The following is an 11,840-nucleotide window of genomic DNA, read 5'->3' as shown; positions in this document are numbered from 1 at the left end:
ATAGGTAGGTAGGTAGGTAGGTAGGTAGGTGGGTACATAGGTAGGTAGATAGGTAGGTAGGTAGATAGGTAGGTAGGTAGGTAGGTAGGTGGGTACATAGGTAGGTAGATAGGTAGGTAGGTAGGTAGGTGGGTACATAGGTAGGTAGATAGGTAGGTAGGTAGGTAGGTAGGTGGGTACATAGGTAGGTAGATAGGTAGGTGGGTATGTAGGTAGGTGGGTACATAGGTAGGTAGATAGGTAGGTAGGTAGGTAGGTGGGTACATAGGTAGGTAGGTAGGTAGGTAGGTATGTTAGTAGGTAGGTAGGTAGGAAGGAAGGTAGGCAGGTAAGTGGGTAGGTAGGTGTGTAGACAGGTAAGTAAGTAGGTAGGCAGGTAGGTAGGTAAGTAGAGAGGTAGGTAGGTAGGTAGGTAGGTAGGTAGGTAGGTAAGTATGGAGGTAGGTAGGTGGGTGGATTATTAGGTAGGTAGATAGGTAGGTAGGTAGGTAGGTAGGTAGGTAGGTAAGTAGGGATGTGGGTAGGTAGGTGGGTAGGTAGGTAGGTGGGTAGGTAGGTAGGTAGGAAGGCAGGCAGGCAGGCAGGTAGATAGGTAGGTAGGTAGATAGGTAGGTAGGTAGGCAGGTAAGTAAGTAGGTAGGTAGGTAGGTAAGTAGGGAGGTAGGTGGGTAGGTAGGTAGGTAGGTAGGTAAGTAGGGAGGTGGGTAGGTAGGTGGGTAGGTAGGTAGGTAGGTGGGTACATAGATAGGTAGGTAGGTAGGTGGGTACATAGGTAGGTAGGTAGGTAGGTGGGTACATAGGTAGGTAGATAGGTAGGTAGGTGGGTGGGTACATAGATAGGTAGGTAGGTGGGTACATAGGTAGGTAGGTAGGTGGGTACATAGGTGGGTACATAGGTAGGTAGATAGGTAGGTAGGTAGGTAGGTGGGTACATAGGTAGGTAGGTAGGTGGGTACATAGGTGGGTACATAGGTAGGTAGATAGGTAGGTAGGTGGGTACATAGGTAGGTAGATAGGTAGGTAGGTGGGTACATAGGTAGGTAGATAGGTAGGTAGGTAGGTAGGTGGGTACATAGGTAGGTAGATAGGTAGGTAGGTAGGTAGGTGGGTACATAGGTAGGTAGATAGGTAGGTAGGTAGGTAGGTGGGTACATAGGTAGGTAGGTGGGTACATAGGTAGGTAGATAGGTAGGTAGGTAGGTAGGTAGGTGGGTACATAGGTAGGTAGATAGGTAGGTAGGTAGGTAGGTGGGTACATAGGTAGGTAGGTAGGTGGGTACATAGGTAGGTAGGTAGGTGGGTACATAGGTAGGTAGGTAGGTAGGTAGGTGGGTACATAGGTAGGTAGATAGGTAGGTAGGTGGGTACATAGGTAGGTAGATAGGTAGGTAGGTAGGTAGGTGGGTACATAGGTAGGTAGATAGGTAGGTAGGTAGGTAGGTGGGTACATAGGTAGGTAGGTAGGTGGGTACATAGGTAGGTAGATAGATGGACCAGGCCAGTGTTAGCTGGGTGTTAGTTGCTTTCATCGAACTGTCAGACCAATAAAAATCTGTGTTGGCCAAAAACAACGTGTTGGCCCAACAAGAAAATATCTGGGATGCTAGATGACCAATCCACACCTGGTTGTGTGTCAAACTAGGTGACCTGGCTCTCTCTCTCTCCTCCTCTTGCTCGACCTTAAAGAAGCAACATGGTTTTTCAACCAGCACTCTAAACAGAAGCATGTCTCTGCACAAGGAGACAGAACTTCCACACAAACAACAAGCTGTTGACTCTGTGGGCCATTTCGATTAGTGTATTAGTCATTCAGATCCATTGTGTTGAAGTATATTCTCCCTTGTGGCTCTGGTAGTGCTCTTCCAGGAGGTATAAAGGAGATAGTAAAAGTTTTTTAAAGTGTTTCCTTAACATCACAAGTAGGACTCCTGTATCTAAGTTGGATGTATCATAGTGGGGTTTTATTTATGTTTGTTTTTTTTGTTTTTTTTACCAAGACAAATAAAACTAACACACATCCTTTGCACTAAGGAAAGTACTGTATGTGCATATTATTGCCTCAGACTTTTTTTTAGGTAAAACTTTAAAATAACCAAATTCAAACCCGGATGCAGATAAAAGGTCATTCCACTCATCTTGAGCTCATAATGTTCACCTGGCTCCCTCAGGATTTGGACATTCATGTGGAGGACCGTCTTTCATCCCGTGGCATTCAGTGACAGAAGTAGAGGTTGCAGCAGGCGCCTTGCTCTCCCTACTCTGTCTTCCTCTTGTTTTATTTGTGTAATATGTGTTTTGGCCTTGGTCCAGAGCAGAGAAGTGCTGCAATAACAAGATTATGAGTGAGGCCAAGCTTCATCACCTGTCTCCTGCCACGCCAGGGGGAGTAAATTGATGTGGTGATATATGGCGTGATATGACAAAGGAAGCATGGCTGTATTTGAGAAAATAGTCTTTAATATAATTTATTACTAAAAATTGCACACACTAGGTTTCTTTCATAAATATATGTGTGATGAGGACAACAGCGAGGAAGTTGTCTAATGTAAATAATTCTCAGTGGAAGCCGCATTTTTTTCCCCTAACAATCAAAATACATGATTTTTCTTTCCAAATAAACTAAATAAATATTTTAAAGATACATTACATAACTTTCTGACTTTAAAACTCCACGTCTCAGATTTGTTTGATGACACAGTGTCATCTAACGTGAATTTGTGGAGCAGCAGCACCCCGATGCTGAGAAACCGACACTATACAGCTGTTACATCCAGGACCCGGCGCGACGTTTCGCTTCATGGTGTTATAAGGACCTGGCTGATTAGAACGTCACTGATTCAGAAAAGAAACGCAAGAAGATTAAAAAAGAGAAAGAGACAAAACAAGAGAAATAGAGCGTCTTCTGGTGGCTGGAGAGAGCTAACAGGTCAGGTAGGATGCAGGATGGAGGCTGGATTACAGGGGTGGGAAAATCGGATGAAATAAATCGAATATCGGCATTTTTTGCTTCACAATTTTAAAATAGTTTTTTTTGTTAAATAAAATCTTTCTTTTTCTCAAATGAATAAATATAATCCATTATAGATTTTCAGTCATTTTTATTATTTTTATTGATCTTATTACTTGTCTTCAGTATAGCAGCAGATTGATGGTCTGGCTAATAACTGAAATTAAGAAAAATGACGAGCAAAAAAAGTTTTGTACATTTTTTTTGTTGTTGTTTTTATCTGCAGAAATCAGCAATATCAAAGAATTGTGAGTATCGGCACCCAAAAATTGGAACTGAATCGAATCGGGCCAAAAGCGTATCATCACAGCCCAGGATTAGCCGTTGATAGGGGGCGCTGTCGGGAAAATGGCAGTTCTGTAGTGTGTCTTTAAGATAAAACTGAGCCTTAACATAGAAAACAATATCAATACAGTCGGTTTCATAATGTTTTTTTAATTTTAATCATTCAGAATTAAATAATTAGGAATTAACTTAATTCTCCTACGAGTTTACATGAAGTTAATAATTCCGAATGAACGTTTACATGAAACACGTCCTGACTTAACTCCTCTTTAGAGCGGCGGGTTGGGAAGGGTTCTGATTGGACAGAGGGAGCACATGATGGATGACGTATACCGTAATAAACAAAGTTAGCTCCCTGCTTCTCGTCTTTTCAGTCGTAACTTGTAAAAACTACATAATAAAAACCAGTTTTGCTGCTATTTTTATTCTAAATGTGAAGTAGCAGCTCAACACGAGCATACTACTTCACTTTCTGCAGCAACTGAGAAGGAGAAGAAAGATAGACCACCGAACACGGGAGGCAAAACAACGCGCGTCATCGGGACAGGACAAGGTAACGAGCATGCTCAGAACGACCGGAATTAACTTAGAGCGGAACGAAGGTTTACATGACAGAGGAATTAAATAGTTCCAGATTAGAATGGGAATAAACCAGACACTTACATTGGAATTAAGTTTAATTCTGAATAGAGATTGGCATTAGGAATGAAGTGTTTACATGGTCGTTTTTCATCAGTTTAAAGCAGAATTATCTTTTATTTGGAACTAAAGAATTAAAACTCCCATGGAAACGTAGCAAGTAACATGTTTTCATACATCCAACATTTTTAATATGTGTCTAAATAAACACAAAGTTCATACATATATATATATATATATATATATATATATATATATATATATATATATATATATATATATATATATATGTATATATATATATATATATATATATATATATATATATATATATATATATATATATATATGTATATATATATATATATATATATATATATATATATATATATACATATATATATATATATATATATATATATATATATATATATATATATATATATATATATATACATATATACAGTGAGCACGGCACACTGATTGGTGGAAAGACTCATCACTCCCGTGCAACTCCACAATGAGAGTAAAGCAGGAACTTTTAGATGTACGATTTGTATGGTTTTCTTGCTGCTTAAAACAATTTGCCAGAAAATAAAAAACCCTTGAACTTCTGGATGTCCATCTTTTCCTTCTTTCTTTCTGTGTCACAACTGTTTTCAGTTAATGAGAAAAACATCAGATACATGTCTGGTTCTGGACTACGACTGTTTCTTCCTCGCTGACCATGAATGATGACTGAGAAAGAGTCGCTTCTGCAGAATTTAGACTAAATCATTTCTGGAGAAATCTTTTCACATAAACTTAGATCTTCTTACTGATTTGGATCTGAATTCAACCCAACGTGCTGCATGGATCCACCAACCACATCAGAGGCTGATCATGGATGGGAGTAAATCTATTCCTGCATATGTTGAATTTTATAAGCCTTTGAATTTCAAGCACCAAAATTTTAAGCAGCAAATTAACATATCTGAATTATTCTGCATTAAATGCTTCAGTTTTCTAATTGTTTATTTTTGCGACTATGATTTATGTTTTTAAATTCAAGACTCAAAATTTGAAGATGAAAAATTCAAAGGTAAAAAATTCAGACTGAAAAAATTCAACAGGAAAAATTCGGTGGTTAAAATTTTCCATGAGAAAATCTTTTTTACCATCCGGGCCATTGGGAAAGCTGGTCAGTTCAGGATATCGTCCAACTGGTCTTCAGCCAATCACATCACACTCCATCAGTCACCTGACTTGGACGCTTTAGTCAGCAGCAAAGTGCTCCTATAAATGCAGCCAGTTTAAGTTAATTAGTTGTGTAACAAGCCAGTGGCAGTGGTTAGCCAACAGGACCCAGCTTCCAGTCTTCCATGGCGCCCGTAAGCCTGTATTTATCTCTGATTTATTGCAGTTGTTAGCTGTTGTTCTCATGTCAAGATTTTTGTTGTATTTTAGATTTATCCTTTGGTAACAAAATAGTTGGTGAAAAGAAAAGAAAAGTTTTTGTTTTGCAGGTATCTCTGTTTGCATCTTTCTCTGGCTCAGTTTGACTCAATACAGCAACTAAATAACAACGATGTGCCAAAAACTATTCCCCAACTGTAAGATCCCACTCATTGCTGGAGTTGACACCGCCTCTGAGGAGAAAGTAATCTGACATTTGAATTTGCATCTGAGCAGGGACTCTTGCTGGTGGAGTGGAGGGTACAGCCATTCCTCACCCTTGTCAGAGCGAGGCTGTGTTTGTGTGTCAGGACCGATCGGTGCGTCCTGGCTCTGAAGAAGGAACAGTGTTTCCTATATTTATGTGTTAGACTTGGTGTCTTCGCTAGAGGAAAGGGGAGAATAGACAGAAATAGGAGTGGAAAGAAGGGAAAGACATCAGCAAGAAAAACATAAAGAACATTTATACCATGAAGATGAAACACAAGGATAAAGGAAAGAGGGTTCCATCTCTGAATATCATCACATTTTACACCACAGCTACTTATTCCATTTAAAGTCAGATATATTCTGTTATTTCACGGTTTTATTTTATGGTTGTTTTTGCACATAGTGGATGAATCCACCTGACCTCTTCTGCTGGTTACTGCTGGTGGTGTTTTTGCCTCCTACAAGATGCATCGGTACTCTTTCATGGCAAAAAGATTCTTTCATTTGATTCATTTCTTCTGGGATGCTATCGAAATGCTAAGATGATATACAAGAATTAAGCACAGAAGTGTTAAATTGTTTGAGTTCAGTGCTGACAAAGCTGAAAAACAGGATGGGAATGTGTTTCCTGAAGGTGTTGTGGATTAATTCCTAATTCAGCAGGACAGTGTGAATTCATTGAACTGCGCCAGTTCCTTGGTGGAGAGGCCCATCTCTTCTGAACTTAATCACCTTTACACCTCAAAACACCATATTCTCTTTTATTTCAGCGGGAGTCGGAGGGAAAATCTATACCGTCCGAGCCAGCTCAGTGGGTGGACAGAAAATGACCGTTTCTTCCTCGCTGACCATGAATGATGACTGAGAAAGAGTCGCTTCTGCAGAATTAATCAAAGACTGAATCACCTCTGGATAAACCTTTTCAAATGAACTTAGTTTCTTTTACTGATTTGGAACTGAATGCAATCTAATGTGCTCCATGTACCATCCAAGCACATCAGAGGCTGATCACAGACGACTGAAGCCGTCGGACGCACAGATTTCACATCATCTGCAGTGAAATGACAGTGAAAGGGATGCTGCTGTCCTGGAACAAGTGCAGCAAATGGAAGGAGCTCTGCTGCAGATGAAGAACAAAAAACACAGCACAGATTTCAGCTTTTATTGCCATCAGTAAACTACAAGTCGCATGTTCGCTGCACAGTGAAACATGCTCTCATTAAGTGTGACCTCTGTCAGAGCAGAGCCCAGCGGTGAGTGTGTTGTGTTGTAATGAGAGCTGGCTGTGGGCTGAGGATGAGGAGAAGGAAGATCAGGACGCTCTGTCTTTGTCACAAAGGGCAGAGGAATGACTCACCAAGAGATTCCACATCAGAAAAGGACACAATTTCACTTTGGCACTGAGATGATGGCAAGCTCTGGGTGTTTCTTAAAATTCAAAGAAACCACAGACGATCTCACAGAAGGAGAATCTGTCTCATAACCAAAGATTGTACTTATTGATAGCATTAATTTTTGTCCTTTTCATTTGATTTTAGTTTTGCTCAGCTCTTTGGTCAACAGAGGTTGTGTTCTATGTGGAACACGAATAAAACTGGAATTGAATTGCAAACATAGTTCCTGTTCTTTGATCATGGCTATTTAACTTCAAAGTTTCAGCGAAGCAGCAATGATTTAACCTTCGTTACAAGCAGCGGTGTAGCGGTACCTTGAGAAGAGGGTATACTCAGGGAGGAAGAGTTATGAAATGACTAAAGCAGTACTGGCACACAGAAGCGAGAGACAGGCTCATAGACATATATACATGTATCTTTATTATGCCTATGTTCAGGCTAAAGTTACTGCAACTGATGGCTAACTGTACCAGCGTGTAACCCTAGCTGAGCTGCTGGTCGCCGTGTCGGGATGCTGGTAATTGTAAAAGCAGCATCACAGGGGGTTAGAAGTGGGTATACTCTGCATACCTGCGTATACCCTGGACTACGCTGCTGCTTACAAGTAGGTGTTCTTCCCTCAAACCTCCGCCATATGCTAGCTGCTTTTCAGGCGTGTTCCATGTCCCACCTCACTTCAACTAAAATTTCAGTAAAATAGACATTTTTTTCTGTTTTCATTCCATTTCTGTAACAACAGTTAGCTAGCTAACAGTTTGTCCAAATCCGACCTTCTTCTTGGACCTGTTTTCAACAGTGGCTGTTTTGGTTGTTGTTGTTTTACTCGCTGTAGATATATTTAGCTTGTTTCATTGATCTGTGAATGTTGTAGATAAGTCAGTTGTCGTGTTAATTCTTATTGTCCTATTAGGGACGCCGCACTGGTTCGGACACGCATGCGCTCTGGACACGCGCGGGTCGTGTGTGTTTTCCCTCCTGATAAAACGGTCACACTGTACTATGATGGATCTCAAGGCTTGAGAATAAAGTGACTGAGTTGTGAAACTACCGGTGGTTGTTATCATCTTCTATTTTAAAACACCAAACACCAAACAAATGTAGAGCTGCCATAACTCCCATGCAGCAGCAAAATCAATAAAAGTCAAGCAGTCCACTGACTATCAGGACGCACTGCGTAGTATCCTGACCTTAAAACTCGGCATTCCGGACTCATTTCATAGCACACCGACATCTGTAGATGTGTTTCCATTACACCTAGAATTGGGCAAAAACTAAAGATCTCATTAAAATAAATAAATAAATAACACGAAAGAACACCTACGTTTAAAAAAAGGTCTCACATATCACTAAAAATGGGGCATTTCAACACAGAAATACATTGCAAACGTATACTGGAAATACTTTTACGTGACATGGAGGTCATGTGACTAGTTCATTTGGTACAGATGGTCAAGATGTGCAAAACATCAGTGAATTTGAGGGTTTTAGAAAAGAAAATAAGGGAGAAAAGCTTAAAAAAACTGGAGCAAATTTTCCACAGCAAGTAGAAAACTCCAACGTAACGTCACGTGGCTACCTTGCATAAGCCACAATTTTTTGTAACAAGACGAGTCTCCTAAAAACAAGATTTTAGGAGACTCGAGGGTAATGCACTAATCACTGTTCAACGGAAACACCCGCAAATCTCCATTTTTGTTTGTCGAAACTTACAGAAATCGCTTTTATTTTGCAAAACAGTGTAATGGAAACGGAGTGTGTGATGTGCATTTCTGGAGCCATCGCTGCCCAGCAGAGTCCCGAGCTGAGAAGCCATTCTGTGCAACTTTTTCTTCTGGGACACAACGTGATGTTGCAGCCAAGTTTTGCATTACTTACCACATCTCACGCTAGCAAATGGGTTTAAACACACCAGCAGCTTCGAACATGCACCTTGGCTGTTCAGCAAAGGAACACAATAACACATAATTAGAGGAAGATGAGAAAAGAGAGAAGGAGACTGAAGTGTCAAGATATGACTCTTACTGGCTGGGGAGGAAACAAGATGGATGCCGAAATACCTGTCAAACAGCTAATCTCTACGTTAATTTATATCAGCTTTACTGGAACTTCATTCATTCGTTCGTTTGTTCATTCATTCATTCACTCTATACAGCCTAATCAGTTCAGGTTTGTGCGGGAGCAGAGCCTGTCCCAGCAATTAGCAAGCGGGAGACAGGTACACCTGGGCAGGTGTAGAAACCAACCACCAGCCAGACTACCGACATCCTGCAGAGCATTTTACCTCCAATCAATCTGCAGTGACCCATATTATCATCTCCTCTCTGGAATCCGCTGTCTTTCCCTCTGTCTTCCAGCAAGCTCGGGTCACCCCGCTGCTGAAGAAACCCACACTCAACCCAGTCCAGGTTGGAAACTACCGGCTGGTCCCACTGGTGCCGTTCATGTCCACACTACTGGAGCGGGTCGTCTTCACTCTCCCAGTTCCTCCATGATAGAAACCAGTTAGATCCACATCAGTCTGGAACTGGTCTCCTGTCTGCTACTGGTTCCCTACCACCAGATCCACCGGTCAGTCCTGGTCCTGCTGGACCAGATCCACTGGTCGGTCCTGGTCCTGCTGGACCAGATCTACCGGTCGGTCCTGGTCCTGTTGGACCAGATCCACTGGTCGGTCCTGGTCCTGCTGGACCAGATCTACCGGTCGGTCCTGGTCCTGCTGGACCAGATCCACCGGTCGGTCCTGGTCCTGTTGGACCAGATCTACCGGTCGGTCCTGGTCCTGCTGGACCAGATCCACCGGTCGGTCCTGGTCCTGCTGGACCAGATTCACCGGTCGGTCCTGGTCCTGCTGGACCAGATCCACCGGTCGGTCCTGGTCCTGCTGGACCTGTCTGCTGCTTCTGCCAACCATCAGATTCTCCTCTCCACTCTCTGAGCTCGGCATCTCTGGATCTGTCCTCTCGTGGTCCACGTCCTACCTCTCAGGAAGATCCTTCAGAGTATCCTGGTGAGGAGAAGTGTCCAGATCACATGAAAACAGGGGAGCCTCAGGGATCGGTGCTCGGCCCTCTTCTCTTTCCACTATACACCTCCTCACTCGGTGCAGTTAGAAGCTCTCATGGCTTCTCCTACCACTGCTATGCAGATGACACTCAGCTTTTCCTCTCCTTCCCACCAGACGACACAACGTTTCACTGAGAATATCAGCTTGCCTTATTGATATCTCTGCATGGATGAAGGATCGCCACCTTCAGCTCCATCTGTCCAAGACAGAGCTCATTGTCTGTCCAGCCGATCCTTCCTTACATCCGCAGATATGTGTGAAGCTCCACTCTGTCACACTTGTTCCTGCTGCCTGGAATCTGGGTGTCATGGTGGATGACCAGCTGACCTTTAAGGTCCATGTTGCCTCAGTTGCCCGTACCTGCTGATATGCTCTCTACAACATCAAGAGAATCAGTCATACCTGACATAACACACTTTTCCTCTATGGTACCTGGTGGTGAAGCTACCTGCCAAACTCTGTCTGATTGGTAGAGTCATTATCTACTTTTAAGACAAGCTAAAAACTCAGCTCTCGAGGAGCATGTCCACACTTAGCTTAACTTTTCTAATTGTCAGATTGTGTTGGGAAAATTTGTCCAGCACTTTGCGACTATTCAGCACTGAATAAGCTGTGCTCAGGATGGTATAGGGAGATCAGCTGTTTCTCATATTTTAACAAAGGGACTGTTGGAGGGAGGGAAGGAAACAAACTGCACCAACCCCAGCACAACATGGCAGCAACTGCGTCCAACTGGACTCACACCAGTCTGGCCAGCACGATGATCTATGATGTCTGATTTCCTGCTTGTGTTGTTTTCACTCTCAGTTGTAAGTCGCTTTGGATAAAAGCATCTGCTAAATGCTGTTGTAGAATAGAATAGAATAGAATAGATTAGAACAGTCTGTCTGTCTGTTTGTGTTGTAAAAGGCTGGTGGCGTGTTGAGGTTGTCGCCTGACGTTTGCCCTGCACCAGCAGGTGGAGTCTCCAGCCAGACTACTGAGACAAGATGGATGAATTCTGCGTTGGTGCTGAGAGATGACTCAGCCAGCACAGTTAATCACATGTGATTAATGTTTTTCTTTCCACTGCTTCAAACCACAAATGGCCATTTCCTCTATTCCTCAATACTCAGATGTTGGACAGCAGATAGCACATGTGATACAGCTAGAGAATGAATAAAGCTGCAGTGTCAAGATTCTGATTGCTACAGAAACACCGTCTCTTTGTGCTTATCAGTCCAATCTGGGAGGTGATTGGTGGGGACTAGCTGGGTAGCTGCTGCACATGGGGTCATCTTCCTCCAGTTGTCACAAAGAGGACAACATCCTAAGAAACCACAAGGAGAGAACCAGTAAAAACTCAGAGCAACATAGCTTGTTTCCCATCTCTTTGCAGCATTAAGAGCTGAAGCAGCTTACATTTCAGGCTCAATACAACATGACATACACCGGCATTATCAACTCGCAGTATGTAAAATTTTCACTTTAAAACTAGAAAAGAAAGAAGAATCAAGGGGAAAAAAAAAAAAAAAAAAAACGGGTCCAAGTTGTTTAATCTGCTTGTACCATATAACCCATGTTTCCACACAGTCAGCATTTCAACTATTTTATGTTGGCATTGATGAATGTTTTATGCTAAACAACCCAACTACAGCGAGTTTCTGTCATTCATCTGCCAAAAGCCAGCTGATCTGAACCAGTTGAACCAGTTGCTCTGGTGACACCCTTAACGGAGTGATACAGCAGTAATTTAACTTTCCGAACTATGTGTGAGTACACAAAAATAATGCAGTAGTGTGAGTTCTAATGCCATAGATACATAGAT

The sequence above is a fragment of the Telmatherina bonti genome (genome assembly GCF_933228915.1).
Source record: "Telmatherina bonti genome assembly, chromosome: 3".
NCBI classification, from domain to species: Eukaryota; Metazoa; Chordata; class Actinopteri; order Atheriniformes; family Telmatherinidae; genus Telmatherina; species Telmatherina bonti.
The sequence above is the reverse complement of the archived record's forward strand: the minus strand, read 5'-3'. Positions refer to the sequence as shown.